This window comes from Macaca mulatta, chromosome 3 (genome assembly GCF_049350105.2).
Source record: "Macaca mulatta isolate MMU2019108-1 chromosome 3, T2T-MMU8v2.0, whole genome shotgun sequence".
NCBI lineage: Eukaryota > Metazoa > Chordata > Mammalia > Primates > Cercopithecidae > Macaca > Macaca mulatta.
The window spans coordinates 41,988,530-42,000,044 of NC_133408.1; positions in this window are offsets into that span (position 1 = coordinate 41,988,530).

Genomic DNA, 11,515 nt, shown 5'->3' on the forward strand with positions numbered 1-11,515 from the left:
GGAAGTAGGGACAGATCCTCAACGTGAGTGCTGATCGGGACAAGACCCATGAAAAATGCACTCTTGAGCTATGGTCTAAGAATACCATTTTTCTAAAGACTGTGTCTTGGGCATTCACTGGATCAAAGCGCCTCCACTCAGCCTTCCATGAAGTGGGACGGACTAACGCCCTTCTGAAGGCAGGTTGGTGGCTCAAGGGTTCCCAGGACGTCTTTTCTGAAAACATGCATGTTCCTGGGGTGAGCCTCCTCCATGTTTGGGGCCTCTGAGGGACTAATTTCCTCAGGCCGCTAGGAAGATGTTGTTGGCAGGCTTGCCATCATTGCACGGAAAGAAAGCAACAGCAAATACGGCACCTTCAGATGCCTTCACCTGGAATCAAATGGACCTGGAAGGATCGTGGAGTCCCTGACCCCAAGAAGGCAGGGAAGAGGGGTTCCCCGATGCCTTCACGCACACGGGAACCTGAAAGGAAATCAACCAGGCTGACCTAGAGGAGAAAAAGACCAGGGGCCCAGGTTGACACTCACCCTCAGATAATCACAAGATTCCATGGATTCTTTTCGATTTGGCGGCAGCTTCTCCGGAGGTGTCCCGGAAAAGATCTGGAGGAGAGCCTTCCTCTGCGGGTCTTGTTGCCTGCAGAAGAGAAAAAGTTCAGGCCCTGCCCCCCGGTTCTCCCCAGGAGACAGGGAGAACCCTGTCTGGGGCCTAGTCCCGTTCTGTGTTTTGTTAGACATAAATGGAACTTTTGTGCCCTTTCCGCCTCTGCACCTTCCCTCATGTGCCAACCTTCCCATCCTGCCGGTGGCCTTCTAGGCCTCCCAAGTAAGGACCAGTATTTGGATTCCGTTGCTTTTCCCCCTGTCATGGGGAACCTGCACGAAGCGCCCCCGCCTCTCCCCCGTCCCTGAATCTCCCAGAGCCAAAGGAGCTCCTGGGTGGGGAACCCAGGAGGACACGGAGCTCTGGTCTGTTTCTCTGCAGCGTTCCTTCCCTGTCCCGGAGACGGAAAGGCACACGGTGTGCAGGTGCAGAGACACCGTGTCCTTAGGTGGCAGTACCCTAAGGGTGGTAAGAACCCCTCCCACTGCTCACCTTGGTCTCTCTTCCTTCTCAACCTTTTCCTTGTTCAAGGGCCCAGGGTTCCCTCGAACCTGGGGCTTCCATGGTTTCAGGTTTTCCTTCCCTTCCTTTCTCCCAAAGGTCTGGGGAACCAGGGCTCCGTTCCAGCACTTCATGGGGCACCTGGTACTTCTGGCCGTGTGCCCAAAGGCCCCGCAGTTTTTGCACTTGATCTGTGGGTGGAAAGGAAGTGATGTCAGTGAATGAGCTGAAGCCACAGGCAGTGATCCAATGTCAACATTGAGACGGACTGTGAATTCAGAACTGAGTGAGGATTCCAAAGAGGGGACACCGGCATGGGGGCCCTTAAGTGGAGGGAGGGTTCGGTTACGATGTTCCCTCCCAAAGCCCATGTGACGGAGGCACTCTCAAAGGAAGGACTCAGGGTTCTAGCGGGGACGATCGTGAACCCGATGTCCACAGCACAGCCCAACCTGGCTACACAGGATTCTGAGTGGAAAGGGAGGTTGCTCCCAAGAGTCTCTCCAGGGACCTGTCGGGCCGAGGAGGAGGTCCCAAGCCAGGCCCACCTTGGATGGGAAAAGCAACCCGGGTGGTGCTGGCAGAACTCTTTGGAATCCAACCCAGTCTCTGAGGACCGTGTGACACTCGCCCGCTCCTCCCCCCTCGATACCCAAAAGATTCCAGGGCTAGACGCACCCTGGGATCCTCTTCATCGGGTGGGGGAGCCCTTGGCCCAACTGGGGCCCTCTGCTGCTTCTGGAGGGTCTGGGCTCTCACGAGTCTGTTTGCCCCACTTTTGGGGTCACGACGTGCCATCATCTTCGTCTCCTGGGCGTTTTATGGCCGCCTTTTTCCGGGGTTGATGGTTGGGTCACCTGAATCACACACAAACACACGAAAAGCGATGGTTAGGCACACTGGATATTCACACACCCACAAGAAACCCCCAGCTAATTCCATGACGGTGTGGTCATGAGGAGACCTCACCACCCGTCGGTCAAATCTGTGGATCACAATGTGGTGTGTGCATCCTCAGATATTGTGTGTTCCTCTGCCGTGACCACCTGGTCCAAGAGTAAACCTGGCCTGCCACACGGCCCACGGCCTAGGTATGTGGAGTTGGAGTTGAGATTTCAATCCCACCCAAACAACTGATTCTGGAGACTGGACTTAGGTCTCTCACCATTCACTCCAGTAGAAGACACCATGATGCTCTCTCCCCTGAGGGACAAAAGAATCGAAGCTACAGGGCATGGCCGATGTCACCCCTTGGCAGGTCTGCTTGAAGTCAGGGATACGGGATGCTTCCTATCATAACTCAAATCGCTACTCTTGCCGTTTCACTAGGCAACTTCCAAACACAAATTCATCGAGAGAAGTTATCTCCCTCTCTACCACACTAGCAGGTGATGGTCTTTCCTGCTCTGTCTTTTTGGCTTTAGCTCCAGCCCCTCTTTATTTATTTTTCTGGTATTTTACACACGCCATACGAATTCATCTAAACAAATGCTGAACAAGTGGCATATGAATCTCTTGCATGGCTAAAGGGCAAACCACCCCTTTTCCAAAGTTCTTTTTCCATTTACTCACCAATTCAGCGTGCTGGAGTACATTTCTTTTTGCATTTCCATCTGGCTCTTATCCCGGGCACGGAGATGGAAATGTTTTCTCGCTTTCTGTTCCAAGAATTACGGATAAGGAGAACACATCCTACCCCATCAGCGAGCCCCAGTGTGATCTGTTTCTTTCACTCTCCTTTGTCTCTTTCCCCCCAACTCCTCAGGGATTAGGCGAAACAAACAGTCGTTCAGGGAAACTAACCTGAAATTACAGGTCTACTTTCTTTCCTCGGCTGGCGCTCAGATGGGCAGGTGCTGGAGCAGCCCTGCTGGAAGCGGTGCAGCCTTCAGGAAGCCGGAGGAAGGGGCAGAGAGGGACCTTTGCTTTCCAGGCTGCCTTTTATACTGCCTCTGGACCCCTGATGCGAAACGGACCCTAACCTAATCAACTTAATCCCATTACATGACCTGGAAAGGTCTGTTTGCCCAGCCCCCTCTAAGACGATGTTCACTATGGACAGACATTCTAAAACCTACCTGTACAGCCGCAAGCTTTGAAGAATAGATGTTTCCCGTCAGGTATGTACTACTGGTGCATGTACCCCTGTCTTGTTTTACATCTTTTTTTTTTTTTTTTTAAACAAGGTGCTAAAATAGACACAGTGTAATTGGACCATATTCACTCTATTTCAACGTAGGCCTCAGTGTCATCAAGGAGGTACACCTTGACATGCAATCTCGGTCGTTATCCATCTTCAGAGCTTCTCCTTCTTCCCCACGGTAAGTGTGTCAGCAGAAAACCCTGACCACACCCTCACGTGTTTTCTCCTCCAGGAGGCCCTTGGAAACCACCGTGAATTGGACTGCACTGGGAAACCCAGATGAAGAACGTCAACACCGCTTTGTCCTTCGGTGCCTGGCTCCTTTTTCAGCTCGTCCTGCGGCTCCAGGCATTATGCCTGAAGAGTCTCCAGGACACCGGTGGGGCTCTATTTCCTTGGGTCCCGTTGCCATTTCTCTGGATTTGCGAAGATCCAGCGGACTTTCTGTGGAACTCTCTTGTCGGGGAACTTGGGTGCCGCGTCCCCTCATTCTGCTCTTCGTCATCTGCACCTGCACAAGTTAGGGTCCACGTTCCCTGGGCGGGAAGAGACAGGCAGGAGTCAGAATGCTGAACCAGCACACTGGGGGCATTTTCTCACGTGGTCCAAGTGACCCCATGGTCTTCTAGAGCTTTGGAACCAGTCGCGTCCCACTTGACACTACACCCGACTCTCAGTTGCTGAATCTTGTTGGCCCTCCGGCGATCTCCCGTTGGATGAGTTGCACCTGCTGAAACTCGATTCCCCCTGGATTTGCGCTTCATTAATTATTCATGATCAGGTGGGAACGCCTGCTTACATCCCCCTGTGGCTGTTCTCTGAGCTTTCCGGTCACATCCTTTCCTGCCACGCTCTTTGGTTCATTTTGGTCATGCTCTTTCTGCTGTCAGAGGAGCAGAGAGTTGATCTTGTTGATTCTGCATACTGATAGTTTCTAGGTGATCTGGACAACCAAGGTAACGACCCTCAACGGCGGCGGAAAGGGAGCAGCCATTTGGCATTGCTCAGAAAATCCCACTCGGTTCCCAGGCCTCCTAGATGTGGAATCCTGGTCAGAGTTGTTCCCAGGTCAGAGAACGGAGATAGCCTGTGCATGGTGGGATATCTTTACCTAGAGCTTTCAGTGAGTCTCGACCTCAGCTACTCTTAGGATCGGGGGAGAAGCATGGAAAGGCCCGGTGCTCAGGCATCCGGAAAGAAGACGGGACGAATATTCTACCTCTGAAGTACATCCCAAATCTGGGAGCTTACTTCAGCTTTACTGGGTTCTACTTGGCGAATGAAAGTGTGCCTCGTTCATACGCACATCCGGAAACCACTTCATGGGGGCCGTCACAGTTTGAACCCCACACGTGGCATCGCGTTGAGCCAAATGGGGACTCGTGGTGCAAGCAACGCTCCCCACGTGTTAGCGTGCGTGAGATTCACTTGGTGGAATTTGACTAGGTGCGTGTTGGTAGAGTGGGGCTGAGGTTCTCTTGCCCCTGTGGATGTTTAAGAAGTCACAGGTCCTGCGAAGACCTGCGGTCCCCTCAATCAACTCTGTTTCGGAGACATAATGACTTGGATTACTGACAAGTCAAGACATTTTCAAGCCCTTGGAAAATCAGTTACACACAAACACGGAATGAAAGTCAAAAGAGAGTACGTCATCGTTTTGAGAATTTTATTCACTTCAAAACAAATTAAACACACCTATTTCCAAAGGCATTCCAGAGCCCAATTTTCCAGGCTGAGGAAACACCCCAAGAACGCTTTGCGCAAAACGCTTCACATCATCCAAAACACTGCTTTCAGGGCGGGGCACAGCTGAAGGCCTGCATCTCTCAGGGTTCCCTAACTGTTCCCTGATTCAGTCATCTAGAGAGCAAACACACAGTCATTCCCCAGTTTCCTACTGACATCACAGCGGAAGTCTGACTCCCACGCGTCGCCGTCACCCAGTTTCTGAGGCAACGAATCACTGGCACAGAAGCTTCTGGTGGCGGGTTTCCGGAGAGCCCTGCGAACTACAATGTCCCTCACCAGAATTCGATGAGGCAGATTCTCTGCATGTGGTCCCTGCCTGGCCTGGGCTCCAACATCCACAGAAGCACCACAGCCGGGGAGCTTGGGAGTCACCACACACAGTTTGCTCTCTGCTCCGTGCTCCTCAGTCCCACAGACCCCTCCAAGTCACGGGAGCTGGGTGCAATGGAGCCCCGGCCACCTGTAGTCTCACTCCAGGTCAGAATCGCTGTCCTCTGAGGAGGAGGAAACCTGAAGGTCTTCATAGAGGACACTCAGCGGGACAGGAACACAGGGAGCCTCAGACTTCTCTGAGACGTGAGGGCTGTGAGCGAGGAAGTCTCCCGGCTTCTCAGGAGAGGGAAACGAGGGAGCTGTCAGGAGGCTGGAGCTCCACCATCCGTTTTCCAGTCTCCGGAAGAGCATTCTGAGAGGCTGGGCCCCATCGTGGCTGGCCGCTGGGTGATGGGACATGGTGCAGGCCTGGGCAGTAGGCAGGTAAGGTCTGCTGTGCGGAGGCTGCCGGTCGCTGCTGGGCACCTGGGCGGGTGTCCCCCTGCTCATCTGGGGCGACGGACTTGGTCTGAGTTCGGTTGCAGCTGGCGGAGGTTGGAGAGTCTCCGGGGCCCCCAGCTCACCTCCCTGGATGGCATTTTCGGGCATCTGGAAGGGACCCGTTCTCGGTTTCTTGGGGAAGTTCAGGCAAGCCTGAGTCGGAGCCTGGGCAGGTCTCTTGGCTCCTGGCCTGAAACTGAGATTGGAGCCGAGGCCCAAGCTGTGTGTGTCGGCTGGTGGGCAGGGCTGTGAGGTCACCGCAGGACGTTTGTCTTGTGCCTGGGGGCTGATGACCCGGATCAGGCCGTGGGGCTTGGAGGCAGCCTGGGGAACTTCTCGGCGGCCACGCTGAGGCCTGCTGTGTGTCGGCTTCACCATGACGAGAGGCTCCGGGCCCTGCTGCCTGACTCCCGGCTGAGGGATGTCGGCCACAGCCCCTGTCTGTCGTTCCTTCGGTCGGAGACTTGACGAGGAGCTCGGACTGGCTTTTCTGAGGGGAGACAGCGAAGCCAAGACGGATACCGTGTCAGACATTTTGGTAGCTGAGCCATCAGTGAAGGCAGGGTCCACGCGTGGCCTCTTATTGGTTGTGTGGACCGGCATTGGCCTGCTTGCAACCTGAAAGAAAGGAGACCACACACGTTAGAGGTTCCTCGGCATGGAGCCAACATGGAAATCAACCACATCCAATGACAAGGTGCACACAGCAGGAAATTCTTAATACGGTATGGACAGGCGGTCCTTGGAAGTAGGGACAGATCCTCAACGTGAGTGCTGATCGGGACAAGACCCATGAAAAATGCACTCTTGAGCTATGGTCTAAGAATACCATTTTTCTAAAGACTGTGTCTTGGGCATTCACTGGATCAAAGCGCCTCCACTCAGCCTTCCATGAAGTGGGACGGACTAACGCCCTTCTGAAGGCAGGTTGGTGGCTCAAGGGTTCCCAGGACGTCTTTTCTGAAAACATGCATGTTCCTGGGGTGAGCCTCCTCCATGTTTGGGGCCTCTGAGGGACTAATTTCCTCAGGCCGCTAGGAAGATGTTGTTGGCAGGCTTGCCATCATTGCACGGAAAGAAAGCAACAGCAAATACGGCACCTTCAGATGCCTTCACCTGGAATCAAATGGACCTGGAAGGATCGTGGAGTCCCTGACCCCAAGAAGGCAGGGAAGAGGGGTTCCCCGATGCCTTCACGCACACGGGAACCTGAAAGGAAATCAACCAGGCTGACCTAGAGGAGAAAAAGACCAGGGGCCCAGGTTGACACTCACCCTCAGATAATCACAAGATTCCATGGATTCTTTTCGATTTGGCGGCAGCTTCTCCGGAGGTGTCCCGGAAAAGATCTGGAGGAGAGCCTTCCTCTGCGGGTCTTGTTGCCTGCAGAAGAGAAAAAGTTCAGGCCCTGCCCCCCGGTTCTCCTCAGGAGACAGGGAGAACCCTGTCTGGGGCCTAGTCCCGTTCTGTGTTTTGTTAGACATAAATGGAACTTTTGTGCCCTTTCCGCCTCTGCACCTTCCCTCATGTGCCAACCTTCCCATCCTGCCGGTGGCCTTCTAGGCCTCCCAAGTAAGGACCAGTATTTGGATTCCGTTGCTTTTCCCCCTGTCATGGGGAACCTGCACGAAGCGCCCCCGCCTCTCCCCCGTCCCTGAATCTCCCAGAGCCAAAGGAGCTCCTGGGTGGGGAACCCAGGAGGACACGGAGCTCTGGTCTGTTTCTCTGCAGCGTTCCTTCCCTGTCCCGGAGACGGAAAGGCACACGGTGTGCAGGTGCAGAGACACCGTGTCCTTAGGTGGCAGTACCCTAAGGGTGGTAAGAACCCCTCCCACTGCTCACCTTGGTCTCTCTTCCTTCTCAACCTTTTCCTTGTTCAAGGGCCCAGGGTTCCCTCGAACCTGGGGCTTCCATGGTTTCAGGTTTTCCTTCCCTTCCTTTCTCCCAAAGGTCTGGGGAACCAGGGCTCCGTTCCAGCACTTCATGGGGCACCTGGTACTTCTGGCCGTGTGCCCAAAGGCCCCGCAGTTTTTGCACTTGATCTGTGGGTGGAAAGGAAGTGATGTCAGTGAATGAGCTGAAGCCACAGGCAGTGATCCAATGTCAACATTGAGACGGACTGTGAATTCAGAACTGAGTGAGGATTCCAAAGAGGGGACACCGGCATGGGGGCCCTTAAGTGGAGGGAGGGTTCGGTTACGATGTTCCCTCCCAAAGCCCATGTGACGGAGGCACTCTCAAAGGAAGGACTCAGGGTTCTAGCGGGGACGATCGTGAACCCGATGTCCACAGCACAGCCCAACCTGGCTACACAGGATTCTGAGTGGAAAGGGAGGTTGCTCCCAAGAGTCTCTCCAGGGACCTGTCGGGCCGAGGAGGAGGTCCCAAGCCAGGCCCACCTTGGATGGGAAAAGCAACCCGGGTGGTGCTGGCAGAACTCTTTGGAATCCAACCCAGTCTCTGAGGACCGTGTGACACTCGCCCGCTCCTCCCCCCTCGATACCCAAAAGATTCCAGGGCTAGACGCACCCTGGGATCCTCTTCATCGGGTGGGGGAGCCCTTGGCCCAACTGGGGCCCTCTGCTGCTTCTGGAGGGTCTGGGCTCTCACGAGTCTGTTTGCCCCACTTTTGGGGTCACGACCGTGCCATCATCTTCGTCTCCTGGGCGTTTTATGGCCGCCTTTTTCCGGGGTTGATGGTTGGGTCACCTGAATCACACACAAACACACGAAAAGCGATGGTTAGGCACACTGGATATTCACACACCCACAAGAAACCCCCAGCTAATTCCATGACGGTGTGGTCATGAGGAGACCTCACCACCCGTCGGTCAAATCTGTGGATCACAATGTGGTGTGTGCATCCTCAGATATTGTGTGTTCCTCTGCCGTGACCACCTGGTCCAAGAGTAAACCTGGCCTGCCACACGGCCCACGGCCTAGGTATGTGGAGTTGGAGTTGAGATTTCAATCCCACCCAAACAACTGATTCTGGAGACTGGACTTAGGTCTCTCACCATTCACTCCAGTAGAAGACACCATGATGCTCTCTCCCCTGAGGGACAAAAGAATCGAAGCTACAGGGCATGGCCGATGTCACCCCTTGGCAGGTCCGCTTGAAGTCAGGGATACGGGATGCTTCCTATCATAACTCAAATCGCTACTCTTGCCGTTTCACTAGGCAACTTCCAAACACAAATTCATCGAGAGAAGTTATCTCCCTCTCTACCACACTAGCAGGTGATGGTCTTTCCTGCTCTGTCTTTTTGGCTTTAGCTCCAGCCCCTCTTTATTTATTTTTCTGGTATTTTACACACGCCATACGAATTCATCTAAACAAATGCTGAACAAGTGGCATATGAATCTCTTGCATGGCTAAAGGGCAAACCACCCCTTTTCCAAAGTTCTTTTTCCATTTACTCACCAATTCAGCGTGCTGGAGTACATTTCTTTTTGCATTTCCATCTGGCTCTTATCCCGGGCACGGAGATGGAAATGTTTTCTCGCTTTCTGTTCCAAGAATTACGGATAAGGAGAACACATCCTACCCCATCAGCGAGCCCCAGTGTGATCTGTTTCTTTCACTCTCCTTTGTCTCTTTCCCCCCAACTCCTCAGGGATTAGGCGAAACAAACAGTCGTTCAGGGAAACTAACCTGAAATTACAGGTCTACTTTCTTTCCTCGGCTGGCGCTCAGATGGGCAGGTGCTGGAGCAGCCCTGCTGGAAGCGGTGCAGCCTTCAGGAAGCCGGAGGAAGGGGCAGAGAGGGACCTTTGCTTTCCAGGCTGCCTTTTATACTGCCTCTGGACCCCTGATGCGAAACGGACCCTAACCTAATCAACTTAATCCCATTACATGACCTGGAAAGGTCTGTTTGCCCAGCCCCCTCTAAGACGATGTTCACTATGGACAGACATTCTAAAACCTACCTGTACAGCCGCAAGCTTTGAAGAATAGATGTTTCCCGTCAGGTATGTACTACTGGTGCATGTACCCCTGTCTTGTTTTACATCTTTTTTTTTTTTTTTTTTAAACAAGGTGCTAAAATAGACACAGTGTAATTGGACCATATTCACTCTATTTCAACGTAGGCCTCAGTGTCATCAAGGAGGTACACCTTGACATGCAATCTCGGTCGTTATCCATCTTCAGAGCTTCTCCTTCTTCCCCACGGTAAGTGTGTCAGCAGAAAACCCTGACCACACCCTCACGTGTTTTCTCCTCCAGGAGGCCCTTGGAAACCACCGTGAATTGGACTGCACTGGGAAACCCAGATGAAGAACGTCAACACCGCTTTGTCCTTCGGTGCCTGGCTCCTTTTTCAGCTCGTCCTGCGGCTCCAGGCATTATGCCTGAAGAGTCTCCAGGACACCGGTGGGGCTCTATTTCCTTGGGTCCCGTTGCCATTTCTCTGGATTTGCGAAGATCCAGCGGACTTTCTGTGGAACTCTCTTGTCGGGGAACTTGGGTGCCGCGTCCCCTCATTCTGCTCTTCGTCATCTGCACCTGCACAAGTTAGGGTCCACGTTCCCTGGGCGGGAAGAGACAGGCAGGAGTCAGAATGCTGAACCAGCACACTGGGGGCATTTTCTCACGTGGTCCAAGTGACCCCATGGTCTTCTAGAGCTTTGGAACCAGTCGCGTCCCACTTGACACTACACCCGACTCTCAGTTGCTGAATCTTGTTGGCCCTCCGGCGATCTCCCGTTGGATGAGTTGCACCTGCTGAAACTCGATTCCCCCTGGATTTGCGCTTCATTAATTATTCATGATCAGGTGGGAACGCCTGCTTACATCCCCCTGTGGCTGTTCTCTGAGCTTTCCGGTCACATCCTTTCCTGCCACGCTCTTTGGTTCATTTTGGTCATGCTCTTTCTGCTGTCAGAGGAGCAGAGAGTTGATCTTGTTGATTCTGGATACTGATAGTTTCTAGGTGATCTGGACAACCAAGGTAACGACCCTCAACGGCGGCGGAAAGGGAGCAGCCATTTGGCATTGCTCAGAAAATCCCACTCGGTTCCCAGGCCTCCTAGATGTGGAATCCTGGTCAGAGTTGTTCCCAGGTCAGAGAACGGAGATAGCCTGTGCATGGTGGGATATCTTTACCTAGAGCTTTCAGTGAGTCTCGACCTCAGCTACTCTTAGGATCGGGGGAGAAGCATGGAAAGGCCCGGTGCTCAGGCATCCGGAAAGAAGACGGGACGAATATTCTACCTCTGAAGTACATCCCAAATCTGGGAGCTTACTTCAGCTTTACTGGGTTCTACTTGGCGAATGAAAGTGTGCCTCGTTCATACGCACATCCGGAAACCACTTCATGGGGGCCGTCACAGTTTGAACCCCACACGTGGCATCGCGTTGAGCCAAATGGGGACTCGTGGTGCAAGCAACGCTCCCCACGTGTTAGCGTGCGTGAGATTCACTTGGTGGAATTTGACTAGGTGCGTGTTGGTAGAGTGGGGCTGAGGTTCTCTTGCCCCTGTGGATGTTTAAGAAGTCACAGGTCCTGCGAAGACCTGCGGTCCCCTCAATCAACTCTGTTTCGGAGACATAATGACTTGGATTACTGACAAGTCAAGACATTTTCAAGCCCTTGGAAAATCAGTTACACACAAACACGGAATGAAAGTCAAAAGAGAGTACGTCATCGTTTTGAGAATTTTATTCACTTCAAAACAAATTAAACACACCTATTTCCAAAG